This window comes from Lates calcarifer, unplaced genomic scaffold (genome assembly GCF_001640805.2).
Source record: "Lates calcarifer isolate ASB-BC8 unplaced genomic scaffold, TLL_Latcal_v3 _unitig_924_quiver_2411, whole genome shotgun sequence".
Classification (NCBI taxonomy): domain Eukaryota; kingdom Metazoa; phylum Chordata; class Actinopteri; family Centropomidae; genus Lates; species Lates calcarifer.
Genome location: NW_026118099.1, coordinates 24,474 through 30,473, shown reverse-complemented (window position 1 = coordinate 30,473; position 6,000 = coordinate 24,474).

Genomic DNA, 6,000 nt, shown 5'->3' with positions numbered 1-6,000 from the left:
TGACTGAAGCCTCGGACAAGAATAGTTGTCATTAAACTTATGATAAATATTATTGCATCCTAGGTTTACTGTTCCTCTGCCATAAAGCCTGGGGACTGGGAGATAGTGTTTTGAGACTCCCCCTCCCACAACTATAAAACCGCTGCAGCTCTTCTCAATCCAAATGTTCACCCTTGGCATAGATAAAAGAGTACTGATAAAATGGTTCAATCATAGCAGCACTGCCTGGTAGGGATCACATCTAATTACTGCAACTTTGACCTCTCCAGCAACATTGTTTCAGCACCTCGAAACCACTCTGTGGATTTCACCTTTTCCATTAACCAGGAGAGCAGCAGCAATTTCGCTTTATTACTTTTTTTTTTTTTTGTGCCCAATGTCAGGGGTGTGCCTGACGTTTCACAGTAAACACTCCATGGCATCAGTTATTTTGAGATGCTTCCCTCACATCTTCTCCAGAGCAATGCAGGAGCAAAGATAAGAGATAATAATGCAGGTCCTTGATTGCACACTGAAGCCAAAGCCATAAGCTCTACACAACTGAAAAGATGGAAGATGCTGAAAACTTTTTAAATTCCTGGATGGATTAGAAAACCGACTAGAGTAAATATGACAGAGCTGGATAAGATGACCTTTTAGCACACAGGCTGAGGACGGCATGATAGCACTTGAAATAGTCAGAAAAGTGTAGGCTATAACAGTAGGGCTGCAACTAATGGTTAACTTAACCAGTTAACTGATTATGGAATTTGTTGACAAAAGGACTGCTAGACATAAACATGTACGATCAACCGTGATGGCAAAAGAATGTCAGGTGAAGAAATTAAGTACTGTATGGCAAGACTGATATGACCTAGTCACATGTCAGGGTACAGTAAGCTGATGACTTGTCATCTGACACTGTGGCCCCATCATATGGTAGATATTATGGTATATGGTATGGTATTTTATTTCTATTTAGATTAAATTATCTGGAAACATGATAAAACTGTAATTTCTCAGATTATCTATGGTTTTTTAATAGGAACTTAAAGCAGGTCTACTATTATCCTATTATTTTCTCCATCTAACTTACCTAAGTTTAAAGACGCTTACAAATGTCAATTAAAATGTTCTAATCCAGCAAATTACCCACTGCAATTGTTACCTATAAAAAGACTCCTGTTGCTAAGCACTGCATATGGTTATTCCAATGAAGTGTTATACGAGTTTGCAAGCAATGCTTTGTTACATGGACAAGCTATATGCTAACACTTACTGATCAGACCATGTTTCACTGTGCTTGTCCTGAGATGATAAAGGGGCTTATAAAAAAAAAATAAAAGGCCTCACTGAGGAACTTGAGTCTCTGTTTGAGTAATACTAAGCACAAAACTGTGGACTGTCATGCCTCTTAGCCAGTAGCTCAGCACCATGGAGAGCGCCATTTCCACAAAGGGCAACCTGGGGTGAAACCGAGATTGTGACACCAGCTGTTCTCAATCAAGTAATGACTCTCCCATATGAGAATTTGCTCCTGCTTCCTTTTAAATTACTGAAGTCCATTCATTTTCAAAGACTGCAGACTCTCCTTCTGGCCACAGTGTAGTTAACATCCTTATCCATGTGTTTTCTACTATGTTGTCCTCTTGGTCTAGTCACAAACATCACTTCATCAAGAAGGTACAAATCAGCTTTCTTATTGCATAATGGCATTTTAACTATCACTTGTCCCTACTGAAAATGGGTTCTGTCAAAAATAATAACAGATTAAAAGGACATATTCCATACTATTTTTCTGTTTCAACAGCAGCTACCCCGAGACCTTGACACTGTGACCATGGAAATTGGTGTTTTGGTCAGCTGGTGGCTAATCGTTACAGAAACATGATTTTAAAAAATAACGTATAAGTAATATAATAAATTAGTTGACTAAAACTTGTGTTTTCAGGCTAGTTGATATCAGCATTATTTATGTGAAAACTAAATGTGTGAGTTAATATTTGGAAAATAGGCTCTGACTTCTATCACTTCCCACAAGCATACACAAGTTCAACATGGCAGGAATAGGGAGGCCATAATAAGCATCCTCCTCAAAGCCAAATTAGATACAGAGCCAGACACTGGCCCATGGCTCATGTCCTGGCTGAGCAAATTGTTTAGTTAACCGAGATGGATAAATCCAAATCCAGCAATCAATTTATGCTGCTGGAAAAAAAAAACAGATATACAGCAGATTATTGAGTCAAACTTTTTCAGCTAACTAAAAAAACATTGTTTGGAGAAGTCTCACCTGAAATGCTATGTAGCATTGGATAAGGAGCAGATGACCATTTGTACATGGATAAATCTTACGGCAGATGAGTGGAGTAACAACATAATCCACACAGCTCTTTAGATGCAATTATGATACGAAAAACAGCAAAGCAAAGGTCATGTACGGACCAGTGATTTGGGATAAAATCCTTAGCACATATACAGACAGAAACTGCAGCAGACCAACCAGACCCCATAAAAAACAACAGCAACAGCAACAGCCAGGTCACAACATGCATGAAACTCACTGTTTATGTAAACCAAAAATACCATGATGCACTGCAAAACAACCAAAGAAGAATGAGCTCAGGCGCTAAAAGAATACAAAGCAAATACTGCACACAAACAGGAAACAGGAACTGAAAAAACACGACACTCACTGTGTACACATACGCAGAAAAGTCTTACCTTGCTGAAGAAAGGTAACCACCCTCCACATCTCAGCAGCGTGGTCCCAGTCCCAGTGTCCACAGTCCCAGGAGCGCACACCGCTTCAAGTTTGTAGCAAAGACACAATAATTCCTCCATGAAGGTGTCCTGAAGCGCCATTACTGTATTTCTGGCAGGGAAACTTAGCTTAAAGCAAAGTTACAGAGTTCTTCATAAACTCGCGACGCAGCAGCTAACAAAGTAAAAGAGAGGTCAGGTTAAATTAAACAGTCCGCCTTGTTGCAGTTGTGTTATTCACCTAATATCGCAAGTACGTTAAATACCGTCCACAGGACCGACCGGTTTAGTAAAAAAATATCCACTTCAACCTGGAATATCTAGAGATTTTCTAACCGCTAAATTTTCTTCAAGTTGTCGCGAAGTGCGCAGGTGTCCACAAGATGGTGTCTAATTAGGACAGAGCTTTAATGGGGCTAGTTCAACGCAAGCAAGTTCAATACTGGCTGATTTCAATCACTACAAATGTAAACAAGGCCAGCACAGTTTCTTTATAGTTTATCAGTTTTACCTTGCTAATGAACTGCCATAAATACGTACCACAATAAAAAATTTAGGCTATATTTTTATTTGACAGGCGGCACTACTGTATTCTTAGTTTTTCCTGTTTTGCCAACTTCGCTTGAATGCAGCACACATGCGCATTGATATGAGTAAAGGGACTTTTCCAAAATGTGGGAAATTGTATAGCTTCACCACACAGTATACATCAGCATTACAGATTGATGTGAAAATGCAGAATAGGGTTTCACCTTCTAGAAAACATAACATTTGCCTCTGAAACCTTATATTGATTCTTCATAATGTGAAGTTCAGTAGTCATGATGAGGTGGTAGCGGCATGCATGATCCACAATAAATAACATACAGTACTGTACCTCACAGGTAGTTGTTAGTACATTTCGTTTACTCTCACTATTAAATGTTAAGACATTAATACCTCCTTAAGTTTAAGGCCTGGACGGTTTGATTTACAATGTGCACTGGGCATCCAAATCTTCTAGCAGGCAAAAAAAAAAATCCAATAGGATTATATTGGATGTTTTGGCAGATTTGTCTGCTGACACACCCCCATAATTTATATTACTGAAAGTGACAGATTAATCACCATCTCTTGGTAATACTGGAAACGAACCAAGACAAACATGGATAAAAATCCATACTCTCACATAATAAGTGAATCGAGGGGCTCAGGAGCCTCAAATTCTGCATTGAGCCATGAGGCACCATTAACATACTATCAACCTGATACAGTCAATGCAACTAGCAAAACTGGATTTGTACTACGCATGACAATCAAACCTGTGATGCAGATTTACTTATGTGTTGCCATCTGGTGGTTGAATTAAGTGCAAGTGTAACAACTTCCACAAAGGACAAGGTCAAGGCCTCCCACACACCAAACCCCCTCTTTATCTAATTCATGTCTGGAATGTTTTGTAATGTTATCGGGGCAAGAAGAAAGGAAACTGAATTAGGTTGTATTTTTAAGAAGAAGGGGATAAACACTGACATTGATGCACAGCGATTTGACTTTGACTCACCAGAAGAGAAAAACAAGTCATTGAAAAAGTGGCCGTGCAGCTGAGGTCATGTAGAGGGATGAAGTTAGGAATCGATATTAGAATTTAGATTTCAACTTTGAATGATGAGTTCAAGTAATTACTACGATTCATTCGGGAGCAGTCGGCTGGGAACACATTTTCTTTTTCAAATAATTAAACTATTCCAATCTAAAAGAGAGGAACATTAGTTTGTTCTATAACACTGAATCTAAGATGTATATCCTAAAACACAGGTGAAAAAGCCTCAAGTGTTGTTCTGATAAAGGCTGTGGTTTCTGTATGTAACTGTAACCAGGTCCCACACAAAAGCAAGCAAACTTTGAAGTAGTATTCAGTGTGTACGTAAACCATTTTTTACATAATTTAGGTGTCAGTGGGGCTAAGATTACATTTCCATTCTTCAGAGAACACTGTACTTATAACTTCCCATTCCCCCTCCAGTTCTGCACTCTGTTCTCAACAACACTGTGAATGCTGCTGTGAATCCTATTCCGACTGACCAGGAAGCTAAAATGAAACAAGGCATTTCCCATTGATAAATATTTTCATTATGATTAATTAAATCCGAAACTATAATTGGTCAACTGCCCAAAACATAATGAGAAAAACCAATGCAATGTTAACTAAGCGACAGATTACCAAGTATGGAGGGACTACAGACGACACTAAGGAAAAGGCTGAGCGGAGTTAAAATATAAATCAGTAATTGCCAGACGATCAGAATTGGACCAGACTGGATGTCTGTTTGCCAACAGTGACTCAGGTTCAGCACAGCAATCACTCTGAATATTTTCAGCACGTCCCTTTCCAGTACTTAGCAATGACCTCTGTTTGCCCAACTGTCATTTTGAAAAACGACAGCTAGTCACACTTTGGAAAAGCCAACAGCCTGTTTGGTCTAAAGCCCTCAGATTCAAACACTGAGCCAATTAGCTGGCCCTGGTGTCCACATGTAGCTATTAGTGGATTACAGTGGATAAAAAACTGAATGGTGCTCACACTGGCTATAAAGGACATGTTGCAAAAATGTACATATGCATTTCAAAGCAAAGCATCTTTAAAGCTTTACGAGGTGTGTTGCATTGGATATCTGTAAGATCTTCATAAGACAAAGTGAGGCTGAATGCTCTTTAAACTGTTGGCGTGATGAGCTTTTTGTTTGAAACTCACAGCTCCCTGGTGTGCAGCAGGACAAGGCTCCAACCAGATCTGAAATGTGCTAAAAAATGTCTCAAGGAACACGACAAAAAGCCCAAGGTGTTGGCCTGACCTCCAAACTCACCAGATACCAATCTGATCCAGCATCTGTGAGACCTACCTACTACTGTGAAGGTCCCCCCTCGTGCTGCCAAAGCAGCTCTGACCTGTAAAGGCGTGAACATGGGACCTCAGGGGGTGTCCTGTGGCACTGGCAGCAGATCGTTTGGGTCTTGTGGGTCCTGTGGGGCCTCCATGGATCTGGATTATTCGGGATCATTCCACAGATACTGGATCAAGTTGGGATCTGGCGAGTTTGGATGAATGTCAGGACCCAAGGTTTCCTAGCAGAACATTGTATTATAATGAAATTTTGTTATTCTGTCCTCACAACATCATGGGAATATGAGACAATACTACTTAAAACCAGTGTTGGTTTTGTTGAATATTCCAATGTGATCCCCTCTAAAACCATTCAGTGCAGCTAGTCATTTTAT